Genomic DNA, 14,877 nt, shown 5'->3' with positions numbered 1-14,877 from the left:
TGGGATAAAATTTGGGGATATAGCTTCTATGAAATTATAAAAAGTAATTAAAGCTAAATAAAGATCAAAATAGTAAAATAAAAAAAATTGTAAAAATCAACAAAAATTTACAACTTAAAAAACGCATTGTTGCAGTAAAACCTTTTAATACGCTATTCTTGGAATAAAGTACAACACCCGTCTATCATAGGCAATTACCAAATCTAATCTCCTTTAAGTTCGGATACAGACCAAGTCCGTCCATCAGCTCTGAAGGGCCAACCTGTAATTTAGAGCTGGGCCTCCTCAGGCCCGTCAGCAATTTTTTGGGTCACTTGTAGTATAAAACTATAAATAAATCTTTGGTTATATGTTATAAATACTTTTACAAATATATATAAAATCTCAATAGAAAATAGAGTATGTCTGGAAAATATTATAAGTTATAACGATCCGAAACGAGAACTGTTATGTCGTTATTTTCACATGGTATAAGTAACACCCGGATAGCAAAAATTGACATAACAAGCGACAAGCACCAAGCGCAAGCGACAAGTGCCAAACGACAAGCGCCAAGCGACAAGCGACAAGGGACAAGCGCCAAACGACAAGCGCCAAGCGACAAGCGCCAAACGACAAGCGTCAAGCGACAAGCGCCAAGCGACAAGCGCCAAGCGCCAAGCGCCAAGCGCCAAGCGCAAGCGACAAGCGACAAGCGCCAAGCGCAAGCGACAAGCGACAAGGGACAAGGGACAAGCGCCAAGCACCGATTTTTTTCCTATAAATAGTTCATTCATTCTCAACTCAAAACTCAATTCACTCTCAAGTCATTCTCTTGACTCTCAAGTCATTCTCTCGACTCAAAATATTCTCTCAACCCCAGAATTCTCTCAGCCAAATACTCTCTCAACTTCAAAATTATCCCGGATCATAAACAAATACCGAGAGCCACCTCTCGACGGGAGGAAGAAAAACAAAAATCCAAGAATCCACTCACATAGCAAACACACTCGCCCTGAACTACGTCATGACCTGATCCCGCTAAGCGGGTACGTAGGCAGCTCACGAAGAGCACGGTCACACCCCTCATTCACCCTACTCGTTCCTCAAAAAACACAAATCCTTTTGAGAGCCGAGGAAGCGTGACCCTGACAACAAAAGATCGAGGCACGTCGCAAGCTCACACCCCGACACGTGTCCCGCAAATGTTATCCGAGAAATCGCATTAACAAGAACTATAAATATCAATATTTAATATATCTATATATAAAAATATTCAATATACATATACACGTTATTTGGTCTACGATTAACTTTTTCCCCTCGAAATTAACTCCATTAAATAATTAAATTAATAATGCTCTTCCATTAAAGACTTAAAAAAAGTATACTCAGCTACTCTTCAGTGTATCAGTAACTACCCGTAATAGTAATAAGTAAGAAAATTCTTTCATGATCAACCGCTTATTTAGATTTTAAAGTATTATATCTCAACCGATTATTTCAACAAAATCAGTAACAATAAAATATATACATATATATATATATATATATATATATATACAGTGATCTTTTTTATACGGTTGCTAATTAAGTGCGCTAGGGTTACTAAATACGCACAAAACAGAATTATATATAATACCCATATAGTATTTTACTATAAGAACATATATATGCTTCTGTTCTACCAGTTCAACCCGTACAGTTCGAGTCCAAATAATAAATTCAACGTAGAAGAAGCATCTAAATACTCGATTACTTCCACGATCGTCTCTGCGGCAACGAAACGACATCGTTCATGGATACGATAGATTTCCGATCGTCGTTAGATTTGGCGGCGGAGAGAGCAAGTACGAGCCGAGAAAACTATGCAGCTTCGAGGAAGCAAGTTCTGGCGAGCTATACCTTCACGTCGTCCGTGGAGACCAAAGAGGAGAGTAGCTTCGGAAAGGGAATCGCTTCCATGAAAAAGCTTCTGACGAAGAAGAAGAGCAACAACAAATTAGCTCGTTATTCCTCATGTTTTGTGAAGAAGACTTGGATGTCTTTTGTCATGTGCAAAGGCAAAAAAAATTAATGACGTATGTAGTACGTCTCAGTAACTTTATTTTGTTTTATTTTTATCTTGATTAGTTAGTCCATGCGTAGTACTAAAGTTTTCAGCTTTGATAATTTTATAAATTTTTCAAATTTTATTTTGGTTGTTTCCTTCCTTGAAAGTTGGAAACCATGATATATACGGTTACATTTTTTGTTGGGAAGTTGTTGTGTGTGTGTGGGGGTTTTTTTTTTTTTTTTGTGTAGATTCCTATATATATAAATGGCTTCCCAAAGAATATGATCTAAGTTTCTTAAAAATTATAATCACTACTACAAATTTTATTTTCCGGAAAGGTATCCGATCGTACCTAAAAATCGCACTTAAACAGGCATTGAGTGTGACATGTCGCACCCGAAGTCACACCCGAAAAACTTTCGGGTGCGACATTATGAGCATCGGGTGGGACGATGCCTCTATATTTGTTCTAGTGAGTCAGCATCCATTTTAAACTTTGAAATTTTGAGATACTATCAATTTTATATGTAATACTTTCCCTATGTGTAGATATACTCCGTTTCGTCTTTTTTTTTTTTTTTTTTTATAATATTATTTTATAAAAATAACATTATAGTTTGTAGCAAATACGTACGTGTGTTTGTTTCACATTTAAAGGGTTTCATCTTTATAGCGGTGGACTGTTTTTCTGTAGCATATACAATTAGCCTAATTTTATCACATAAATAGTTTTAAAATTTTAATGAATTTTATTGATGATTATATAGTTTTTTTTAGAATTTATTAGTGTCTTGGGCTTTATTTATCTGTTTTCGTGAAAATAACTTAACCATTTGAAAAAAAAAAAAACTTTTTAAAGAATTTAAAACACCTAACTATTTGGGATAGAAGTGTTGAACTTTTAAAATAGTACCTGATTTTCTCATTTTGGGAAATTTCTCTCGCTCTTATACATACGCCCATATAGTAATATCGTCAAACAAAGTGAAAATTGCTTATAATAGCCATTTTTTGTACTTTACCACATAAATAGTATACTTGTTTTTCTATGGAAATAGCCGTTTTTAAGTTGTGAAACATTTATTTTTCTTGATTTTTATCGTTTATGTATATATATTGTGTATTTATTTTGGGATCTAAGTAAATTTAATTTATAAGAAATATAATTGTTTAAAAAAAAAAAACTATTTTGAAAGACTTAAAATCGTCGCTATTTTAGAAATGTTATACTTAAAAACTGCTATTTTTGTAATGTCCCTTAATAGCAGAGCGTATTCAAAGCCCACATATCTTGTACTCTCTTCTTTAGGCCCAAAATAAATTTTGTTTTGGCCCATACTAAATAGACCTGAAAGAAGTAAAAGAAGCAACAGAACAAATAAGTAAACGCTGACCAATCTAATAGATGTTGGATATGAACAGTCGGTTATTCTTAATAAGAAATATTTGCATAGAAACTAACTAGAAATAGATTAATATAGCTTGGACTTTGGTTCAAGAGCTCAAATACTCACTAGTTATCAGTTTATCCTCCGATTATATATGGCTATAGGTACGGGTGAACTCGTTAGAATTAAAAGAGTCTGTCAGTCGACAACCCTTATATTTTTTTTTTTATCATGCAATAAACAATCAATTATATTCAGTTATAAATTTTGTGTCTTAGCATAAGATTAAGATACATTATGAAAATTCCATCTTTTTATTGTTTATTTTCCAAAATACCTACCGGAATGCAATTTACTGCTCGTAGGAAAAAAAAATTATGCAATTATCAACTATTTCCTCATACTTTTCAATTTACAAATTGGTAATCTTACCCAAAAAAAATCTTTTCCTTTACCGTTACTAATTTTCCTTCATCAAAACTTCAACTGCTAAGAGACAATTTTTAACTCAGTTTTTGTCTCTATGTTGAGACTGACACAACTATGTTTTTCACGCCCAAGTGTTCCTTAATAATAAATACGGACGACCCCTCTAGCAATTACTTGATTCACATGTCATGTTCTCCGTTCCGTATTAGTCTCGCTCGCACATATTATTATATTTAAATATTTTAATTTATTTATCATGATCATAATGTTTCATGCAAATATTCCAAGCACGCCAAGTTTTAGAAAATGCTCACATTTACACGTACGTCCCATTTTTAGCATACACAGACTACACTGGGCTTCTTCAGTCCCTCTCATTCACGTCCCTCTCTCCATGGTATATGTATATGTGCATATATATATATATATATATATATATACACACACGCAAGACAAATATAATATATATTTGCTTTGGATCTCCAACTATCCATATAATAACCTCGATCGGTGAAGCATAAGTGACACTGCGATGGACTGGAAATAGACTTGTTGTGTTTAAATGCAATCTGGTACAACTTCATTATATATAGAGAAGAGAATTGACTCCTCAAAAGGCAATATTCATTTCATCCACAGTTTGTTGTGCAACACTACGACTTAGGTCAATATATTATGTTAAAATAAGTGATATCTGTGTAAAAAAGCAAGAAAAAGTCCTTTCATTCATTATGAGATTTTGTATACTTTCAGTGGAAAGACTAGTTCAATCAATTCATAGTATAACTGACTGTCACACTATTTCATTTCCCAGAATAGGAAAAAAAAATCTTTTTATTTCCAGAAAGTAATTTACTCAGGGTGTCTATATGATTAAGTTTTTTAAATCGTCCTGTATATATATATATATATAATTTTTTTACTTTCCCTATCACTTTTCATATATCTTTTATAAGAATTCTTTCTTCTGCATCAAGTTAGGGATTTAGAAAATTAATTTTCCAATAATTCTGCACAAATCTTATACTGATGTATAGTTTGATTTGACTAATAGTGTTAATTTATGCATCTTACCAATATATACACAAAGATGATAGGCAAAATTAGAAATGCGTTAAACATTTAGTACTCTCTTCATTTGTGAAATTAATAAAATTGTATAATTACAGTACTGTGCTTCAGCTTATAATGCAAGGAAACAAAATTATAGCTTTTTTTTTATCACAAACACATTTCAATTAAAAAAATGTACAAATTAGCTTTATATATATATATATATATATATAATTATATATATATGTAAAGCTCAAAGTGGCTTGTGACTAACCCACCACCACTATCGTATCTCTCTATCTTCACTGGATGGCCGATTGGCAAAATGTGGTCCAAACAGATTTCTGAATCAAGAAATGAATGAATGAGAGTTCATGATTGATCAAACCCTCACTCTTGTTTTGCAGGTGGGGCCTCTCTCTCTCTCTCTCTCTCTCTCTCTCTCTCTCTCTCTCTCTCTCATTTTCACTGCGCCAACAGTGGTAGGTTTAAACACTATGTTTGTGTGTCTGTGTTAATTAATTAAGGTTTTGAATAAATAGTGATTCAATATGGCGATCATGTTTATCTACAAGATGTAACAGCACATTTTGAGAGATCTTACATTTTATGACTACTTGAGTTTAGCGGTACAGTTTGGCAGTAATATAATTATATATAAAAGCTAGATTGGCACTCGCCAAAACGGTTTGAAATGGTCAAATTCTTACTCTCAATTAAAATAAATTATAGTGTAATTATTCAAATATTAAAATTCGGTTTTAAGTCAGGTTTAAAATCAGCGAACTTTTAGAAGCAACTGAAAACTTAGGGCCGTTTGGTTTAGTTTTCTAAACTCATTTTTTGTTTTTAAATTCTGTTTTCTGATTCTAATTTTTAAATTTAAAAAATAGATTTAGAATTACGTTTCAGAATATTTTAAATGTTGTTTGGTTATGTTTTTCATTCAATTGTATAGAGATAAAATAGAAAACAACTTTTCATTGTTTTCTGTTTTCTAAACAAATTTCAAAGAAAACAGAAACATGATTCTAAATCTGTTTTCTGAATTTATAACCAAACAGTTTTTCTAAAACTGTTTTCTAGAATTTAGAATCAGAAAACAGAAAACGGAGATAGAAAACATAACCAAACGGGCTCTTTAACTATCCAAAAGTGACCGAGAAGCGACTCGCGTCTAATAGTATTCCCGTTTCACTTCTAGTGAGTCATTTGGGACACGGTGGTTATGTTTTATATAATAGATTATTAATTTATATTTTTAATATTTCAAAATTGAGTAAACAGTAAATAAATTTCCATTCAGTCTCATTAAGTTTCATATATGTGCGCTCTTTTAATATTCATATTCGTAATAGTGTACACACAAGAATACTATATGATATGTAAAAATAGGACAGCAACAAGATAACATGAAATCCTAGCTATAGACAAAAACATATATTTACGAAGAATATATATTCAAATAAATAAGTGAATAGTTCCCCAAACCTAATTGGGTTTATATACAGAAAATTTTCCGTTCATCAGGAGAAATAGCATAGAGTCGCAACACTTCATAAACGAATAGCAATTATCATCTGATGGAATAGACACGATAATTGTTAGAGATGTGGAGCTTAATCGGTGTTGAAGTGACGAGCTGATGATTGAAAACGACGATAATTTGCGGATCGATCTTCGTTCAGATTGACATGGAGTTGGAGAGAGGGTGGTAAAATCCATTCCTGAAGGTCGTAGTGAATAGAGCTTGTTAGGCAAAAATTATATTGTGAGGTTATTAATTAGTTGAGAGTATTTTTGGAAATTTCAGGTTTCTGTTAGCTCTAATGTTTTATCTATAAATATCCTATGCGTCGATGTTATTTGTAAAACGCAAAAGAGTTGTTAACACATTTTTTTCCGATTTGGATTTTAGTGAGAATCTGCAGCGACAAAGTGGACACAGCTTTCGCATTGAAAGTTAACCACTAAAAATCCGTGTGTGCTATTTTTGTTTTTTGCGAATTTTATTTTCTGATTACAGGTTGAATTTGTGTGTCGAATCCTAACAATAATTGGCCAACGTAACCAAGTGAGAAATGTTTTTTTTAGAAATAGAAATTTATTATAATTAATCATAATTCATACTCTATCGAAAGAAGATATCCTCCGACCATATGAGTGTTTCATTGCCCAGAGAAATGTTTATATTTGACGGCGTGGCTATTTGTTGATATAATAAAAAAAACCAATGCTACCAAAAGATATTGTTGCTATGGTAATTGCCACGGAAAGACTGGACATTAGAGAGCCTGCAAAATATAGCGCGTGGTTAAGTGCCTCAAATATGTGAATGCAATACATCGCTAGCGCATTTGTGCCCATGCTTGTGTGAGCCATGCACGAGCGAGTGTCAAATAAACTTTCTTGGCTACACATGCACTTAAATTTTATTATTTCACACTATGAAAGAGCACTTTCCTCCTTATCATATTTTGAATGTTGGACTCCAATATTCCTCACAGCACCACTTTTTTTTCATTTAGTGAACAAAATCACACAATTTCACACTCGTTCAAAAGATCAAAAGCATATATTAAAAATGAACAAAGAGTATTTATGCAATTAGGTATCTTTTGATATGAATATCGTTAAGCGTAAAACTACGGGTAGTTGAGATTTTAAGCAGTTATTCCTTATGATGAGATGATGCTACATACCCACAAACCCTTATTTGGAACTATTTTCTTACGTACGTTTCTCACGTTATACCGTCTGTAAACTTCTTCTCTCAATTTGGGAAATCTTCAAATCATAGAGGTGAAATTCTCATAGTATATCTCTTACTTTACTAATATGTACCATTGTGAGTGAAACACTTTAAAAAACTTAACCCCCACAACCAACAATATGATATAATTAAGGGTAAATTAGCAAAATAGCCAAATCAAACCTTAACATTGTTAAATAGCCAAGGTTTTGTAAATACTAAGTAAATAGCCACTCGGATGACGTGGACGAATCAGATTTTTTTTCAATTCCAGTTTGTGCCCTTTTATCTTTTGAATCCGAAATTTTTTGAATTTTGAATTTTTTTTCCTGAATTTCAGAGTGATTAAAATTGGGTAGTTAATTTCGGATCTTTATTTTTAGCAACTGAATAATTACGTGGGGTATTTATTCCTTATTTTGTTTCCATATATATATATCTGGCGTTATTAATTTCTTTTTTCTTTAATCCGATTCTTTGTGTAATCATCTGTAAATAGTTGTAAATTATAGTGTAATCATCCGTAAATAGTTGTAAATTATAGTGTAATCAGTTGTAAATAACTGTAAATAATAGTATAAATAGTTATCACAATAATTAAAGTGGCAGTTTTTTTATTTTTAGGTTGAATATTGATATATTACGTATTTTAAGCAGTTAAGACATTCAAATCTTTTTATTTTAGGCAGTTTAGTTTTAAATTTGAATTATCCAGTCAATCTAAATAATAATTCCCTATTAATTAGTATTTAGTTATGAGATTACGTGTATTTAGTCTTTAATGGTATAGAATATCTGATCAAATATGAGTATATTACGTGTACTAGACATATAAGCTATTTAAATGAGTGTACTGTAAATGAGTGTTAATATATACAACTTTCAGTAAATACTTTGCACATAACACAAAATTTATACCATTTTGAAGTAAATAACCGTATACTATAGTCAACAATATATAAATTTGCAGTAAAAACTGTGTAAATACAATGTCACATTAAATACAGCAACACGAATATACATAACTATAAATCGTAGGGGGCACAAAATTTGTTAATTAATATGTCTCTACATCTACTTAGGTGTCCCGTAATTTTGATCGGCATTTTCTCTGACCGACTTTCCTCGCCATATTATCATTCTGTGTACACAAGAAAATGAAGATTGTGTAAATATTTGTAAACAACTCATTTCCAGACTATTTGCTAGAATCATGTAAATAGATGTAAATAACATTGTAAATCTCATGTAAATATAATGTAGTCAACGTACAAAAATGGTCGCTTCACAAAATGATAAACTTGAAAAATGGGTCCGATTTACACAAACTTGTGGGTATTCAATAATCGAATCAACAAATTTTTTCTACACATATTAACATCCATTTCTGTTGTCAAAACAAAGGATTCACAAACTCGGATTTACTCAGATTTACTGCAAAGTACCTCAACCCCTATTCGAAACTGCCAATATTTACTCTGATTTACTGCAAAATATTTCAAAGCCTCTTTCATTCTAACAATAAACACACAACCATTTTAAACGCATTCACAATAGTTTTTCCCATACATTTACACCGAAACCTGATTTCCTTTTAACAAGCATCAATATTTTGACATACATATCAAGATGAGTAGGTCAAACTCGTTCACAATAGTCGGATCCCCAAAATTTCGTGGTCATGAACAGGGTTATGTGTAAATGTCAGGATTATAGACCAATAATACACGGACTCACAATATATAGGGACATGAATGTTCTATACCGTATATTTCATATTCGAAACCAATAAAGAAAATTTTTTCTTACTTTAAGAAGTATCTCGTGGCTGAAAAGAAAAAAATTTCAGAGTTTAAGAAGTAAATCGAGGTAGAATATTGGTAAATAAGAGTTTTAATTGCAAAAAAATCACACATGCATACCTGTTGGAGCCGTAAAGAAGGGGTGGTCTGAAAAATTTTCCAGATCGTCGGTCGCGCAAATGGAGAACCTGTATGCGGAGAGAGGAGAGGTTTTGAAATAATTTTGGGAGATTTATTTTTCTTAATGGCAGATTGAATTAGGTTGAGAGATATTCGGAAATCAATAGCAGTTATTATTCCTCGATTTCCGTTACACGCTACCTCATTTAATTTTTTTTTTTTCAGTAAACCGTGTGCATGGGCGGGAAAGGTTGGGTTTTTTAGTAAATTCTGACATGTCTTAAATGATATATGGCTATTTACTTAGTATTTACAAAACCTTGGCTAATTAGCAATTTTGAAGGTTTGATTTGGCTATTTTGCTAAATAATTGTATAATTAATGTTGAAAATCTTCCAAATCAGCGACTTGACTGGCACCTATTAAACCTAAAGTTGTTAGTTTTCAAATATTTGGATAGGTTTTCAATGTTGTTGGATCTCTTATATTGAGATTAAGACTCATACTTATAGGGTTTGATTTTACAAGATCTCTAGGTTTAGTAATCGGATCAAATATGTTATATCTAGAATATACGTACATGAGTGCAATGTTTTCTTCATCGACCAATCTCTTCACAAAGTCATGTCTTGAACCAAAGAGCTGAGTTATCCAATTTATGAAATCGCCGTTCGGGCATTCACATTTTGTAATGAATTTGATTAAAACTATGAATAAATAAATAAAACTAAATGGATTGACTAGGTCTCGGACTCGGGATCACCATATTACCACCTCAACTTGGTATAAAAACAAACGATAAACACATCGTGACATTGTATTGACTGAGGTCTTAATATTCAAATTGAGTTACCAATATTTACGTGACACTTTTGACCTAAATTTCAACATCCACATAATGGTTATTAAAACATATAGAAAAACATCAAATGTCTCGAATCCTAACCCTGTGGATGACGTGCCAAAAGTCAATGAGTAATGAGATCAATAAATTAACAAATTAATTATGATATAAATTTCTTTTCAATGAGCCACGAATACTAAGACATATATACAAAACTCATGACATTTATTTTTTTGATATCTATGTAATAAAACTTAAACAAGGTGGCAGGGACAAGGCTAAACCGGTCCCCACCATGTGGGCCCCACGGCTAGAAGTATCTTGATTATTAATTGGTGATAATAAATATCCTTTGCATGGGACATATATATTTACATATTATGAATAATACGATCATGTACGTTGCTAAAACAGCAGGGTCCATATTAGCAAGAAATGAATTAAATTGTATTCAAAATGCTAAGTACTGGCTCATCATGGATAGGGGTAGGGAAAAAAAAGTGGGCCTTTTGCTAATTGAAACACTATTTAAAGCCTCTTTCATATAGGATTTTCGTCAGTTTCTATTGGCATTCAATATGTAATTTTATATGTGTGGCCAAACAAGACAAATAAACCATTTGTGAAGTGTGGAAAGTAAGAATATCTATCAAGTGGTTGTGGTTAACTTATTAATTAGTATGCATTGTGTTGCAGTGATAGGCATTGATGTCTGTATATCTATGTATGTGTTGGTATTTTTTTTGTATAAATATACATATTATTGTCTCTATCCCTTTCCCTTTCTCAGCCAAGGTGTCACTGAACAGTTTGCAGGCAATATAAGACCCACATAGAAACAAACATTTATGTCATATTCAGTGACAAATAAATTTGTTTGAAAACAAACTTTCTTCTTGTTTGAGCTAGAGTTTTATGGGGTTGATGAGTTTCTTCATTGCTCTTTTGGCAGATGGTTCAATAAGCCAAATCTTACTTTTTCCATTTCATTAATTTTTTTGACTACTACGAGCAAGAGATACATGCTGTTACATCAACGGTTTGTATTTATTTAATTATTCTTTTACATAAGTTTCATCAAGGAATTAAATGCAGCAGTCAATTGCATGTAGAAAATTATTGTTAAAAATTCAGTACTTCGGTCCTCAGTGGGAGACTTATAATGGAAAATATCACAACCAATCTGGATGAATTTAATGTACTAAAGGAATTGAGTGAAGAATAATACACATCAATCATGCAATTATTTGTGTACAGGTCAATTTGTTTGAAACTTTATGGTCTGTGGTCATACAAATAAAAATAAACTTCCATAAAGCTATAGTGTTTGTATATATATGTTTTTTCTTCGATTGCTATTCTTTTGTTGATATTTACGTAGTTTAAAAAAATAATGGTCATAACGTTATAGTTTCTCTCTCTCCCTCTCTCTCTCTCTCTCTCTCTCTCTCTCTCTCTCTCTCTTTTACATTATGCCTAATAATAGGGTTACACTATATAATTATATTGATAAAACTAAATGGAAAATCTGATAAAACGTAGTGCATGCACTTTAAACCACACAGCTGAAAGAGACACTTCTTTGTTACCTAGAAATCTGAAAGGAAAATTTGATCTTTTTGATTCTTCAGATCTATTGGATAAGCACTCAATCATACTGCCACATCAAATTATCACCTACCTTTAACAGTAAAATAAAATAAAAAGTAACTGTAGCACATTAATTGTATTTATTTATGAGATTTACAGCCGAAGTAATCGGTAATATATACCCAACTTCATCGAGAAAGCAAATTGCTTTCAGTTTGTTATGCTGTGATCTCAAAGCAAAAGCTCATACTAGGTAAGAAGTACCTGTTGCGTTGCTGTGATCGTTTGTTTTGAATTTTAAGATTTAGTTGCGGCAAATAGTTTCTCAATTTAAATGAACCATATATATGAAGAATTTAGGAATATAATAGTTATAATTATAATAATAATAATAACAATAATAACAATAAATGGATATACCACCTGTATATTAATATCATGCAGTTCTGATAATTTGAGATGAAAGAATTCGGTCTAGTTAAAAGAGTAACAAGTGATTGCATAGAAATTGTTATTGTCAGTTTATGAAGACTAAATAGGGCTAAATCTTGGTGAGAAAATTAATTTTCAATTTTCATAATTAGTAGTATACAATAAATAATTTTGTACCAAAAAGAAATGAAAGTTGCAGAGAATCTTTGGCGCCCACTTGGATAACTAATTGACAACTCATGCAGCGCAATGTTATACAGCTGCATTATTTTCTTATATATATATGTGTGTGTATATTGTATGGTGAAAAAGTGGATTTTGGTGCTCCCACAATCGTTTCTTTCGATTTAATCTAAGCTTAGGATTCGAATGTCAAAGAGATTTAATACATTACACACAAACATCTGCATAATATATATACAATGTCAACTGTGACACTAAAACCTATAATATTTACTTCAATAATGTCTTTCATGACGGAGCAATATATAAGTTTTTTCGAATATTTAGGACAGATTATAGTTTCTACAAGGTTCAGAGATATATATGTTACAATTTCTGTATCCATCGTTCTCATTATTTGAGTACCAGTTGAATATTATACCTGATGTTAAGACAAAAGTTTTTAATTTTGACGCTTTGCTCCAACTGCCTTGATGATGTCTTTACGTGTTGGCTATGATATTTGACAAAGGTTAAGTGTTGCTTTCATTTTAAATATTGGAGAATAGTATTCCTATGGAATAATTGAGAAACACGACACAAATTCTGAGCCCAGTGGAATTTTCTCTCCCATTTATTTTCTATATATCAAACAAATATGTACATACCGGCATATTAATTATTGTATGATCCCACTATTGAATAAAAATATAATCTCACGAAACTCCATATATGTAGACACACATGCACACACACACACACAATATATATATATATATATATATATATATATATATATATATATATATCATACGCTGAAAGTTTTTTGTTTTTTTGCTTTTTTTAATTTTTTAATTTTTTTTTTACCTTTCAAGTATACAAATAGTTCCCTTTTTAATCTCATATTTGAATTTGATGGCGCAACAACTAAATGCAGAATTTCAAAATTTACATGCGAACACTCTATTTGTGCTTTTAAACGAAATTACTAATTGAAGGGTCGATAAATATATCACATTTGAGATTATTTCATCAAAATCATGTCATAATCGCTCATTTTATGAATGAAATTTCCTTATAAAAACGCATTACAAATAATCTTGGACAGATCTTCCTAATTTAGTTTGACAGAAAACGGGGTTACCGTAACTAATCTTTGTAGCTTATTCTTTGATTCATGTTGTCTCTTAAAATTTGACAACAATAGAATCACATGAATGAATAAACACAACGATTGATTCTATATATAATAATTTGTCTCGGATTACTCAAAGGTTTACATCAATTTAAATAAACAATGAAGGTTTGGGGGTTGAGTTCAGATATTCATCATGGAGGTAAGACTCTTGATGAGCCCTTCTATCTTTAGTTGATATGACATTATTATAACCCCTCAGTCACATATAGGATTGAAGTTGAACAATTTAGAACGTGAAGTTTATAAGAATGAACATCTATTTGGGTGACTCAGCAAATGAATGTGCTCTTTCCAATACAATATTAAGTATCGGTTCCATTTTCAAAGCCAAATGATAATGATAAAACTAATTCATTGTCTTATAAACTCTTGTTAGTTCTCATTATTTTTAGTGTAAGATTCCAAACATAAGATGACCATTCGTGAGCACCTGAACGACTCAAACGTTATGGTAACCATCGAGTTCAAACATAGTTAATCCTCATAATAAATGTGCATTTCAAGGTGTGAGAACGGTTAAAAGTGATTCATTAACGAATTTATTGAATATAATAATTAAGATTACATTTCATATAAGATTTATAGACTCTATCAAGTCGATCCGACAATAGACCCTTAGGTATTTTAGATAAGTCCTCGACTTAGATTAAGACTTAGAGATATTTACAGTCGATGTATCTCTTATTCGATAAATAACATTAAATTAACATTGACGGACAACTTACATTAGTAATGAGTCAATTATGGTAGATAATCCGATTTTATCTAGCAACAATTTCATTAGTTGAATATCAGAAACGTGTTTATCATGGATTCCTTGATAAGTTCAAGGCTTTTACTTGGTTTTAAATTTCAATATAATTAATATAAGAAAGTTCACATACTATTATAGTTATTATGCCATCTCAAGTCAGCATTCAGAATATATGGTAATATAATCTCAAATAATAAAAGTATTAATTTTGTTTAATAGAAAAAAGGATAACATTTTATGGGACTAGAATGATAATCAAATTCCAAAGTTAAATATTTTATAAAGCTTATTATTAAACTTGTAACTAGTAATATCTAA

Source organism: Urtica dioica, chromosome 4, assembly GCF_054948205.1.
Source record: "Urtica dioica subsp. dioica isolate 48M chromosome 4, U.dioica_male_clone48M_v1_H2, whole genome shotgun sequence".
NCBI lineage: Eukaryota > Viridiplantae > Streptophyta > Magnoliopsida > Rosales > Urticaceae > Urtica > Urtica dioica.
Note: the sequence above shows the minus strand (reverse complement) of the source record.